The sequence below is a fragment of the Octopus bimaculoides genome, chromosome 14 (genome assembly GCF_001194135.2).
Source record: "Octopus bimaculoides isolate UCB-OBI-ISO-001 chromosome 14, ASM119413v2, whole genome shotgun sequence".
In the NCBI taxonomy this organism is placed as follows: domain Eukaryota; kingdom Metazoa; phylum Mollusca; class Cephalopoda; order Octopoda; family Octopodidae; genus Octopus; species Octopus bimaculoides.
This window is the reverse complement of record NC_068994.1, coordinates 44931956-44946145: the sequence shown is the minus strand read 5'-3', so window position 1 is coordinate 44946145 and position 14190 is coordinate 44931956. Positions and strand designations below refer to the sequence as shown.

Here is a 14190-nt window from a genome sequence, read left to right as displayed (position 1 = left end):
ATATATATATATATATATATATATATATATATATACACACATACATACATACATACACTTATATACACATACATTTCACATATACAATGGGATTATTTCAGTTTTGATCTGCTAAATCCACTCAGTTTTGGTTGGTCCAGCATTATTATTTTGGGGGCTTTAAACTCTAAAGAGAACATACAGGCCTGAAAAGTAGTTGCATCTCATTCAACTTCAGTGTATATGTCCACAATAGAAATTAAAGTGTTACCAAGATATAAACATACGATACACATCAGATATGAGGATAATATACATATAGTGGTCATACTGGAAGATGCTGAGAAATTAAAAGAAGACTCTGAAAACAACTCACTACTAAAATTCAATATCCAGAATACTAAAAATACAATAGGTATTTCTAGATATAAATACTCAGAATTAAAAAAAAAAAAATTATAAAAAAAAAAAAAAAAAAAAGACACATTACATCTGTACTCTTAAGACACAAATAAATGCATAGAAACTGGCATGGCTGTGTAGGTAGGGAGGTCATTTTGCAAACATGTGGTTTCAAGTTCAATCCCATTGCATAGCACCTTGGACCAAGTGTCTTTCTACTACAGCCCTGGACTGACCAATACCTTGCAAGTGAAATTCACAGAAACTGTGTGGAACAACACACACACACACACATATCTGTGTGTGCCTTTATGTTTCTGTTTGCATCCACCCCACTGCTTGACAGCCAGTGTTGGTTTGTTTACATCCCCTGTAACTTAACAGCTGGGCAAAAGAGACTGACAGAATAAGTACCAGACTTATAAAAAAAAAAAACAGAAGTACTGGGAGCAATTTGCTCCCAGCATGGCCCAAAGTTCAATGTCAGAAACAAGTAAAAGATAAAAGAAATACTTACACTGAGACAATGAAAGTGTACAAAGATACAAAAATGTCAGAGGTAGAACCATTTAGATTCCAGAAACGAATCACAAGATAAAGAAATCTAGACAATAGTACAGACATTAATCTACAAAGACTAATAGACCAAGCCATACAAATAGAACACAAATAGAACCCAAATAGATCAGACACTACTAGCTCTATTAAAAGTACACAAACCACATGAAGTGCATTACTGAATCAAATGTATATTAACTACAGAATAGATGGAAACATTATCAGAGCCCTTATAAAACAGAATACAAAATGCATTAGGTCAAACCATAAACACTAATAAAATACTACAAATATAAAAAAAATAATAAATAAAAGAAAAACTAATATAAAACAAGATAGTAAGAAATACAAAGCACAAAATTCAATAGACAAAGACAAGCCACATAAAATTCATTATATTAATCAGATGCTTATTAAATATAGAATAACTGAATGCTTAATCAGTTATCAAAAACCTTATAACACAGAACACCAAAAGCAACGCATCAAAGTATAAACTAATGCTAATAATATACTACATAAACAGTAAGATAGCAAAAAAAATAAATAAATAATAAATAACAAACTACAAGATGTAGTTTCTATAAACAAACTACTAATGAGCAATGTGATGTGTAAATTCAATGGCAAACACGAAAGTTGTTAAACCTCATAACTCCAAATGTTAAGCTGGCCATAACAAGTATTATTTCTGCTGCTGGTTCACCATATATTTATAACAAGGGGCAATTGCAATGCAATATAAAACACAATACAAAAGAAAACGACACAGGAAAACACTTGTGGACAACGCATTTATACTTAGCAGATATCCCCACAAAAATAGATGGTTAATGATGGAAACAAGACTTGTAACATTGCAGGATGCTAAAGTAAACGCACAGGTAATATGCAGTAGTCACAGACAAAAACAAACTCCTCTCTTTACTCTTTTACTTGTTTCAGTCATTTGACTGCAGCCATGCTGGAGCACCGCCTTTTAGTCGAGCAAATCGACCCCAGGACTTATTCTTTGGAAGCCTAGTACTTATTCTATCGATCTCTTGCCGAACCGCTAAGTTACGGGGACATAAACACACCAGCATCGGTTGTCAAGCGATGTTGGGGGAACAAACACAGACACAAACATACACATATATACGACGGGCTTTTTTTAGTTTCCGTCTACCAAATCCACTCACAAGGCTTTGGTCAGCCCGAGGCTATAGTAGAAGACACTTGCCCAAGGTGCCACGCAGTGGGATTGAACCCGGAACCATGTGGTTGGTAAGCAAGCTACTTACCACACAGCCACTTCTGCACCTATTGCAGTCACTCCTGCGCCTATTTCATGATAATAAATACAACTTGTACACAATCATAATATCAATTCTAGAGGCACAGCCAGGTTTCAAATTTAGTGAGAGCAAGCACATAAAATGAAGACATCATGACACATACCAAACAATTTTTAACTCATATCTCTTATATTACACAAATATTTCATGAATAATTGTATTCTACATTCATTAATTTCATGTTTTATATTTCAGTAACAATGTCATTATGTATGAAACTTACAACTACTGATAAAGGTGTGACAAGAAAAAGACGAAACTCTACGGGACTGTCCAGTGTCGAGAGTTTATGAATCAGGTTTTTGTTTTGGCTCTTCAGATGCCAGTGGCTACCGACACATCATAGGAGATTAAGCAGTTCAAAAACATGGGAGGTTGGTCAAATAAAGTAACGATTCTAGAAAGTTCTTTCAAGGTCATGTGATTAACAAAAACATAAAAGATTCAACTGTTATTGCACAAGTGGACGAGTTTTAGAAAATTGCTGAAAAGGTGCCAATTTTGAAAAATATGCTCAGTGGGTGAGTAGGGGGTTCACTTCCCTATTAACTACATCACTGATCAATACAGATCTACAAAAAAAGTTGTTCCTCATACATAATAAATTACCATAAATGCATACAAATATACAAACACACACATACTACTGCTCAAAAACAAACACATACACAAACACACATACTGTACATACATGAAGGAAAATTAATATCACCCATGTCTTTTTTGTTAATGAACTTAAGCTGTATGTTGGTAAAATTCATGGCACCAAGAGATAGAGCTGGCCACAACATTCTTACAGAACATAGGACTGGAATTTCGTGAGGAAAATGTTCAAATTTGGTAGTTAATTTAGGAAAGATTATTGACTAGAAGAGGAATATGGAATCAAATGACCTTGTCTTATTTTCTCTACCTCTAATAATGAATGTTACAAGTACCTTAGAATAGATGAGAATGTTGCAAATATTGGTGGTGTTGAAGTTAGTTTGACAAAGGAATACTTCAACAGACTTCATGTATGGAAACAAGAGTTGTCTGCATTAAAAAAAAAAAAAATTTTCCAGGGCCAGTGCTAATACCAACATTTAGGGCATTAGATTGGACATGTAAAGGGATCCACGACTTGGATACTGAGATCAGAAAAGATATTAGTAACTTCCATGTAAACTGTGATACTGACAGGATCTAAGTTAGAAAGATCATGCCAGAGACATAAGATCAGTCCAAAGAGATTTGAGTGTTACACTGTAATGCTCACACAGCACCTAGTGAACAGTAAAGGGGGGGGGGGGAAATGAGCATATCACACGTATGCTCATCATCATCATCATCATCATCATCGTTTAACGTCCGCTTTCCATGCTAGCATGGGTTGGACGATTTGACTGAGGACTGGTGAAACCGGATGGCAACACCAGGCTCCAGTCTGATTTGGCTCAACAGTGAAAATATCATTTTTGGAGTAGATGAAGAAAGTTAAGTGTACAGCTGTTCCATGCAACCTAATTGTAGTTGAACTAACCTACTTAAACAGTCTTGGAGAAACACCTGTCATATAAGCCGAAGTCATGTAAGAGTACACATGCCACAAAAGATATCAGCAATTCTGATAGGAAGAGTAGCTGCTCCTGGGACTGTGAGAGATACATCACATTCCACCTAGAAGGATAGTAAATATATTTACTATTCAGGAACAGAAGAAGATAGCTACTTAGACAATCTCAACAACAAAAAAATTAAAATGTTTCTAAACCTCCATATTGTGATAAAAAAATGTTGAGTGTACAGTAACAGTGTGGAAGATATCACATCAACAGTAGCTGCTCTGAAATGTCTGTAAGATACTAGTTTTCTGTGAGACATGACATTGCTACCAAAATTATTTACAATGCTATCAGTAGAAAGAAGTACACTGACAATCATACAGAAGGTATACCAGAATCAGAAGATATCTATACTGTTAAAAAATATGGAATTCTGGTAGAAAATTTAAATTTAAAAAAAATAGCAATTTTATACTGTTGTAGAGAGGTTAGTGGACCAGTGGATGTGAATGTCTCATCTACAGTTGTGAAATAAAACAACAACAAAAAAACAAAAAGACAACTATAATCAACTAATGCAGAACTTACAGTTCTTACAACCAAGCAATAGATTTTTTTTTGTGGAGGGACATCTCATGTCTTCCTGGGTACACCCAGGAAGACAGGAGATGAGGTAGTGAAGTATGATCTTCGGATGTTGAGTTTCACAGAGGCAATGACAAGTGATTGAGGAACTTTGGCGATTTGCTGTGCTTGAGAAGACCCATCAAGTCAAGCGAAATCATATATATGGCCAGTGCCAGTGACACATGGAGGCGCTCATGTTGAGGACACGTAAAAGGCATCTGGTTCACTCTGTGGAATGGTTGGTGTTACAAAGGGCATCCAGCAATAGAAAGCAAGCCAAACCAGACTGGAGCCTGGTATAGCTCTCTGCCTTACCAGCTCCAGTCAAACCGCCCAACCCATGCCAGCATGGAAAACAGACATTAAATGATGATGAACTATTATCATAGGTCTACTGGGATAGGTAACAAGAGATTTGTACAAAAGCCTGGGATAGGTAACAAGAGATTTGTACAAAAGCCTGGAAATACTGGGGTGGAGTGGGAAGCTGGTACTAACGAAGAACAATGCAAACTAACTTGTAGCCCCAAATGCAAGTCATAAACAATAAAAAAATGTGTAAAATATTCCAAAGATTCTCCCTTTGAGTTTCTTGGAATTAACACAGACACTCAATCACATGAATACAAATGTATACACACACACACACACACACACATTCTTTTACATGTTTCAGTCATTAGACTGTGGCTATGCTGGGGCACTGCTTTGAATTCTTTTTTAGTCGAATGAATCGAATTCTTTATTTTAAGCCTGGTACTTATTCTATCAGTCTCTTTGGCCAAACCGCTAAGTTACGGTGACGCAAACACACCAACACAAGTTGTCAAGCGGTGGTGGTGGAGGGGACTAAGACAGACACATAAATACACACACACACACACATATATATATATACATATATACATGTATATGAGTAATTCCATACACTTCGGTACTAAATGTACATTCATTAAATAAGAGCAGATATACCCACAAATCCCAGGAACTGGTTTGACATAAACGACTTTTCAGCAACCCCTCGTATATCCCCTACATTTATAATTCATTATAATGTAGCACGTATATTCATAAACATTAAGGTCCAGATGGACTATATGTAATCTGAACCTTTCCCCCCTTGTTTTATTATTTTTTTTTTACGGAATCTCACGTTTTAGGCTATGGAGATTCCGATTCTGAAATTTTTTCCCCAAAAATCTCAATTTCGACCCCCCCCACCGGTTTTTATATAGATCCACAGGGTAATAAATAAGGGGGGGAGGTTCAGATTACATATAGTCCGTCTCTACCAGTCTTTCCATACACACGCACGGACACTCGCAAGTGTATACACAATCACACCTTTCCGAGAGGGTGCTGAAAAGCTCCTGGCTTTAAGGATGTTGCGAAAGGCCTGGTTGATGGCCCAACCTTCCGAGTTCTTTTGCAGGGCTTCAAAAAACTGAAGGACTGCTGCAATTAGTGTGTGATTCTGAGAGAGGAATATGTGGAGGAATAAAATCATAATTAACTGATCCGCTTGTATTTTCTTTTACCCAAAGCTAGGAACTTTTCAGCAACCCCTCGTATATACCCTACATATATAGCAGCGCGTACATTTATAAACATTAATACACAGCTATTTTCCTATACACACGCATGGACACTCGCAAGTGTATACACGCACTAAAAATGAAAGTAAATTAAAATAAATTGCGGCGGGGAAGGGGGTACGCGTTCGAATGGCGTGAAACAAGTTTCTGCGACTTGTGTTTCGATCTACAGCTGGGCTGGTTCACTTCACTTACATATCATTTTTATTTTTGTATATATTTCCTATTAGTCGCACGAGACAAAAGCGCTGAACTCCGTCAAGGTACCTATAATCAGAATGTACTAAAATAAAGACGGTTGTTATACCGTTATTGCTGGCCCCATGGTTAACTATGACCAAACTAAGATCTATGATCAAAAACGTTCCAACCGAAATCATCCCTCCTATTTCAGATATAAATGTATCTAGGAACTACATTACCCAGAGTATCCCACTCTTTAAAATAGTAATAGTAATTTTTTAAAAAAACATGTAATTCGAGGGAGATTTAGCCGCTATTTCTAGCGAATCAAAGGCTCACATAAAGGTTCTCTTGATTATTCGAACAGAAAAATGAATTCAGCAGAGGTGACTTTCAACATGTAAAAAGGGCAAATCTTTTGGAGAAGTACAACGGGGTATTTTACCCTTAAAAAAAGAAAAAAGAATGCGCATCTAACACGCAACCAATATTGCGTATATGCGTCACTGACCGGCTGGCTTGGAACTAGACAACAACGAATATGGACAGATAGATTCAATCATTTGGTGACTTTTTCCTTTTGATAAATAATCGTGCTTACGTGTAGAATTTTCATAAAGCCCTTAAAATTAAACGATAATCTTTATCGTCAAAGACCAGAAGCTTTTATAAGATTACCCTGAGAGAGACAAGACCGTTATAAAACTGACAATCGTTATTTTTTTTTTATTGTTTTATTCAAGTAGATGCAATTATCCCTCCCTACCCCTATATACACAAAGGATGCTACAATAACTGCAGATGGAGCAACAATATTTGATCAACTAATTCCTGCGTATTTATTGATAACACTTAAACTAAAACGAAATAGCAAATTTGTGTATCGCTACTATAGTAAAAAATACCTATTACCTTTCCATTGTAAATAACAGCTGTCTCCAGGGTTCGATTTAGAGATGGTAAGACGCCTAAGTTATGGGAACCAATAGAGACCCTATTAGGCAATTGTTAAAGGAGAACAAGGTTGCGTGTAACAATCGAAGATGGCAAGACGTCTACATGCAGGCTTGCTCCTACCATAAGCCTTAATTATAAAATAACAAAATCCTACAAAATTACGTAAATAATGATTGAAAATGGGGGGGGGGGAGAAAATAATAGGGGGTCTGATTTGTTACAGTTAAATGGGACAAATCATTACTCAAATATATATTATAGGAGTGTAACGAACGAATAAAAAAAAAAAGAAAAGAAGGATTTTGAGAAGGAGCATTTCAGACTGCGTGGTCAGCATAAAAACGGCTCTGACAGTGTTGGACACGGATCTGTATGTAGTGTAAGGGAGGGGAGAGAAAGAGAGAGGAGGGACATGACCTCTACATCGATGGCAGAGGGCCGAGAGTTTGCCCTCCCTACAAAATTTGCTTTTGTCAGGGAGAATAATCATGAGACACGTCTCCTAAAGGATGTAATTGCCAAAATATTTATTTTTTTAAATGCGAAATATGGTGATGTCGTCTATAGATATTTTGTAAGCAATTCTGGCGTGCATCATTAAATGCAAACATAACAGCTTGGTTTTGTATGAATTTAGTATCTATCTTTGTTACACACACACATTTAGAATACAGTCATTCCGCATAAATACATTTACATATGGACAAGAACAGTAAAAATAGATTTAAACGCGATTATTAACAGAGTGCTAGTCGATTTTTAATCATGGGAACATTCTAAACTGGATGTACATAACCTTGAACGTCTCATTCTGTATTTTCTCATTAACCCCATCTATTACGTTGGTCAAAATAAAAAAAATAAAAAATTAAATACGTCAAAAGTGACTTTAGTTTGGGGTACAGAAGCTGGAGATGTCTTTTTCCAGGATATTGATCCCGACAAATTTATTCGTGGAAACAAATTATGTAAATATGCGTTTAGATACAGAAACCAGAGAAAAAAAAAGTATTTAATACATATAGAGTCTATATATGAATATATATATATATATATAAAGACGAAATAGATAGACAGATAGATAGATAGATAGATTAGATAGACAGATAGATTTACACATGTTCGAACCGATATATAGAAATATGTACACATGTAAAAACCGATATATTTTATATCGATTTCTTTCGATGAGTTTATATAGCTGTAACAAACGGCCCTCTAAAGCGTAAAAGGTGACATTAACAGGCTGTCATTAATTAACCGTGTGTTAATAATTGAAACGAAAAGGTGAGCAAGCAGTAAGTAGGTGAAGAAATAAAAAGAAAAACAAAACCCAGCGTGTATATATATGTAACTTACATCACATGGTCCAATGCGGCATGGCGAGAGCACTTATGCTTAACGTTGTAGGAGGCCTTTCACTGTCTTATTTGCCGCTTAGAACGTTTATCACCAAAGCAGCCTTTATGTTTTATCTGTCATTTATTGTCGTCTCGTTGTTATTCTACCATCTGTTATAATTCTGTTCACTATTGTTTCTCCTTCATATGTTATTTTCTGTCATAATTCCTTTCACATTTAGGATGCCTTATGAAAATATGTTAGTGTTTAATGTGCGTCTTATTTTGCGCTACCATTCTTGTTACCGGGTCTCTTATGGAAAGGGCGCTTAGTCGCCGTCCAAGATTCATCTAATTTCTTACTATTCCAGAAGCATCTAGGATGTATTATTGGATTCACTACCTGATTGGTGGATTATTTTTATCAACTTCGGAGGAATGAAAGGCAAAGTTAACCTCTGCGAGTGAACATAAAGAGCCGTAATTAAATACCGCAAAATATGCTATCCGACATAAGCGATTCCTTCCATCCACCGTCGTTTATAGTTTATAACAGGTATGGCAACCTTTTTTGCGAAGCGGACCGCATGAGACATGGTTTATAACGCGAGCCTCACTACTAAAAAAATTTAAGGTAATTTTTCGTTTAGACGTGCCATTCAGAAAGTCTTAAGGGCTTCGGTTTGCTCATAATTGGTCTATAGGAACAGATTTTTTTTTTTAATTAAAAACCTTATTTGCTCTGAATAAAGGAACATACTTTGCGGTATTTAGTTACGGTTATTGATGTTCTAAATTCAAAACTGCAGAGGTTAACTTTGCTTTTCATTCCTCCGAAGGTGATAAAAATAGACCAGCAATTAGGTGCTGAACTCAGTATATATTCCTGTAGACATTGTAGACCCTTCGAGACCCTTGAAGTTGACATGGTTAATGTTTTATTTATGTGCTGCTTTTAGTTAATTAAATCGTAGTCCATCCAACCCATGACAGCGGGGTGGCAGGGAATCAAATGTAAAATGATAACGATAATCATTAATTTACATCATACAACTTTCCATACAACTGTGTTGGACAGGTAATCGTGGTCCGAGTCACTTCTTATTCAGAGCTACTGCCCTCTTAAGTCCGAAGGAAGACTCCCTGTCACCCATATATTTTATTTTTTGTGTTGTTTCTATAGCTTGATGCCGCTCCTAATGCCAACAATTTTACTGAATTTATTTGGGGTATTTTAAGGTATCAGCAGTAGAGAGTTTTGTCAAGTCCACAGCCTGTGTAAAGGGTTCTCTCAATCCTGAACATTCATTGTCTCTGTTCGTTTGCTAACCAGTTTAAGGGAAAATGCCTTGTGGTATTTGTTCTGCCTTTTAATGTTCTGAGTTCAAATTTTGTTGGGGTTAACTTTATGAAAGTCAGTAGGTAGATGGGTAGCTAGATAGATAGACGTATAGGGAGGTAACACAGGTAGCTGGGTAAGATAGGTCAATCAATAGCAAAGGTGGATAGTTAAGTAAGTAGACAGGTGAAGTAGATTATCAATATATATGTATATGTGTGTGTATTGATAACCTATGTGAATGCCCCATAGGCAGTCAATGCAACTTTGAGACTGTGGTCCACAAGGCAGAGATGGTGTCCACCAGTAGCAGCAGCAACAACAACAATGCGGTAACAACAGCAACAGCAGTACCAACAATGCATTTGACGGTAACAGCAGCAATAGCAACAGCAACATGTCCGCAAGTAACTGCAGCAGTCGCAGTGATAGCAGCAGTTTACAACAACAGCAGCACAAATAAGTTAAGGATACATGCACAGAAATATGTTGGACCAATTGAGGCCCCCTTTAAGTGGAAACGATATAACCATAGGTCCCCTTTTAAGAACCCAGATAAGTATAATGTTTAGTCTTTGGCAAACTACGTATGCCATTTAAAAGAAGAGGGAACGTCACGGGATTAAGTGGAAGCTCCTGGAACAGCCTGAGCCATACAATGGGAACAGACAATGCGAACTTGCCAAGAGGGCAAGGATCCTAAAAAAATTCACTTGACTTGGGGACCTTCTTAAATTCCAAAAGAAAGATGTTAAGTCAGTGCCCCCATGAAAGAAAATACATGTTGAGAGATGGAATTCCCCACTTACTGACAAATGAACAAAAATAGTATATAAACCGACCCATTTCAGACACAACAGGAACGAGTCAAAGGGAGATAAATCTGTCTCAACTAGAGTGGTTTTTGTTTTGAAAAATTTCATTTCAGAGTTTTTTTCATGACTGTGCTGACCAAGTCTGTATTTTTACCTCCATCAAGCTAAGAATTTATGTGCTTCTGGCTGACAAGTCTGATATTTGCAATGTGTGCATTAAAATCTATTGAGAAAATGCCTTGCACTTGCCAGTCTCTTCCCATGATAATGCAAGACCATATTCAGCAAGAATCACACAGGATAAAATATTGGATTTGGGCTGGTCTGTTCTACCCCATCCACCATATTCACCAGACCTTGCATAATTTAATTTCCATCTTTGCCTCTACAAAATGCTCTGATGGGGAAAATATTTTCTCAGGAAGATCAGGTAAAAACATAAGTGGAAAGCTTCTTCATGTCAAAGTCAGCTGAGTCTTACTTGAGAAGAATCAAAAAGCTAACTGATAAATGACAAGAGGTCATTCAAAATAATGGCAACTATATTGATAATTGAAAATAATTCTTTTTAAAATACTGCAAACCTGTCAACTTCTTTTTACTTGTTTCAGTCATTAGACTGCAGCCATTCTGGGCCACCAACCTGAATAAATAAGCACTGGGGCCAATTCATTCGACCCGAGTACTTATTTATTTTTTAAGCCTGGCACTTATTCTATCGGTGCCTTTTGCTGAACCTCTAAGTTATGGGGACGTAAACACACCAACACTGGTTGCCATGCAGTGGTGGAGGACACACACACACATACCAGGTTTCTTTCAGTTCCCGTGTACCAAACCCACTAACAAAGCATTGGTCGGCCCAAGACTATAGTAGAAGACACTGACACGGATCTAGAAAATTTACGCTGGCAACCAAACAGAAAAGATCTGACACTTGCCCAAACTGTCACGCAGTGGGACTGAACCATACGGTCGGGCAACAAACTTCTTACCACATAGTCACGACTGCGTCAACACAAGAATTTTGTTTTAAATAATTAAAAAGAAGGATGAAAATGGTAAGACAGTTCTAGTTGTCAACGGCATGGTATGTTAAATCGAATAGGTCAAGTAAAACCCTGATTGTAAAAGGGTAAACGAAATATTTATGGGAGACGTTTGAAAATTAGCAGGTAAAATGGAATTGTAGAAAGCGATTCAAGATGAAGAAAACTGGCCATACAAGGGAGACAACTCTGTTAGTATGGAGTTTTTACTTGGCTGTTGATAGTCGATACAAGTTCAGTTTATTTCGAATAATACGCAAGGGAAAATGTATGAACATCGCAAAATCTCATTTGTGAATCCCTTGAATCATTAGACTTTATGCTTATTTCAAAAGAGTGAGGAACTGATTGTACGTAAGAAGCAGTTGTACTTTTTAGTGACAACCATAGTGGAAATATAACCTGCGAAAGCTGAAAAGTAAGTTCGATTCCAAGTTGCAATAAAGTGACTTTGCTTATACCACTCTTGTGTGATGTATGAATACCTTATTTCTCTTGCCTCCAAAAGTATAGCGAGGTGTCTAATAAAGAAAAATGAAGAAAAAGATACTCCAGTGTTGTGGGTTCAAATCATCCCAGCATCGACTTTAATTTACACTCTACCCACAGGATAAATAAAATAACCTATAGAGTTAAAATCGGTTAAAAACTTTCACTCAAAGCTAGCAATTTTGGGGGAGAGGTGAGTCGATTACTCCAGTACTCAACTGGTACTTATTTTGGTACTTTTTGGTTATCTCACCCCATTAAAAGATTGGGTTATCTCCCCTCTAGAAAATCGAGTTAATGTTTATCAGATTCAAAACGATATTTCATCTTTTCACTTTCTATGTTTATTGATTTTTTCACTTTTTTTTTTGTTTTATTGAGGGTTAAAAAATTTTTTTTTTAGTTGAAGGAGATAACCAAAAGTACCGGTATTTCTCATAAAACGGTGAGGAGATAACTCAATTTTTTAATAGGGGTGAGATAATCAAAAAGTACCCTTATTTTATTGATCGCAAAAGGATGAAAGGGCGCTCTTACGTTACCAGTTCCAAAGCTGTCACTTAAATCATCGGCTTTTTCCGTAAAGGGGTTTTAGGGTTAGGGTTACGGTTACGGTTAGGGACGGAATTCCCTAACCCTAACCCTAAAACCCTTTTACGGAAAAGGCCAATGTGATGTAAATAAACACACAGAGCCTCCCATGCTGGACAGGTCAAAGGAGAGAGGCCAGACTAATATGGACCATTGCTTCTCTCTCACAACAAAAGTAGCAGCAGTATCAACAACCACAACAGCAGCAACAAGAACAACAACAGCAAAACCAGCAGCATTAGCCACGAAAGCAGGAGCAGCAGTAACAGTAGAAGCAGCTGCAGCAATAACAGAAGTAGCTACAAGAACCAAAATAACAACCCTCTTCCCCACCACCACCACCATGATAACAACAACAACAACAACAACAGGAACAACAATGCCAACATCAGCAACAGAATCCCCAAAGCCTCAACACAACACCACAAGACATAACCAACTTCCCTTCAGAATATTCAGGTATGTCTGGCAATAATGGAAAATAAAGGTGAGAAATGGAAAGCTGTCCCTGTGAGAAGGAAGACAAAGAAGGGGAGAAAAGGGACAAAACAGATCTGCCCATCACCAAAAGGTAATGGATTTGAAGGGAGGATATTGTGCAGTACAACACCACCACCAACTTCATTACTATCAATATCACTGCAAATACCACCACCACCACCACAACAACCAATACTACCACCTTCACCACCTCCACTACAGACAGCACCAACTCTGCAAACATCACAAGACACACAAGGACAATGTAATACACATCCAAATCTACAAGAATAATACTAGTGAAGAAAAAGAAGAAAAAATAATAAGTAGCAATAACTAATTTCTTCAAAAAAATCCTTAGGATGCAGAAAACAGAGAAAAATAAAAATAAAAGAAAACTGGAAAAAAAGAAACCAACTAAAGTATCCCAATAAACAAATAACAATTTTTAGTTCTTCATAGGTGCAGGAGGGGCTGTGCAGTAAGAAGCTTGCTTCCCAACCACATGGTTCCGGGTTCAGTCGCACTGCATGGCACCTTGGGCAAGTGTCTTATAGCCTTGGGCCAACCAAAACCTTGTGAATGAATTTGGTAGACAGAAACTGAAAGAAGCCCATCGTGTATATATATATATATATATGTATATGTATGTATTTGCATTTGTGTGTCTGTGTTTGTCCTCCCATCATTGCTTGACAACTGATGATGGTGTGTTTACATCTCCGTAAGTTAGCGATTTGGCAAAAGAGACTGATAGAGTAAGAACTAGGCTTACAAAAAGAAGTAAGTCCTGGGGTCGATTGTTTCAACTAAAAGTGGTGCTCCAGCATGGCCGCGGTCAAATGACTGAAACAAGTAAAAGAGTAAAAAGAATATATCTTTCAGTTGATTGTTGAGAAAGATTT

At 37.0% G+C, this 14190-nt stretch overlaps 1 protein-coding gene across 4 annotated transcripts in view; it reads right to left on the bottom strand.

Moving 5' to 3' along the window:
- LOC106884280 (glycerol-3-phosphate acyltransferase 1, mitochondrial) overlaps nucleotides 1–14190 on the bottom strand; it is a 72938-nt gene that overhangs the window by 53810 nt on the left and 4938 nt on the right. The window contains exon 1 of one of the 4 annotated variants that reach the window (XM_014935574.2): nucleotides 8542–9269. The exons of 1 other annotated variant lie outside the window; for it this stretch is intronic. The gene's annotated coding sequence lies outside the window, so the exon portion shown is untranslated. Of the gene's footprint in view, nucleotides 1–6826; nucleotides 6929–8541; nucleotides 9270–14190 lie in introns of those variants that run through there. 2 more of the 4 variants (XM_014935576.2, XM_052972831.1) reach the window with 2 other exon arrangements.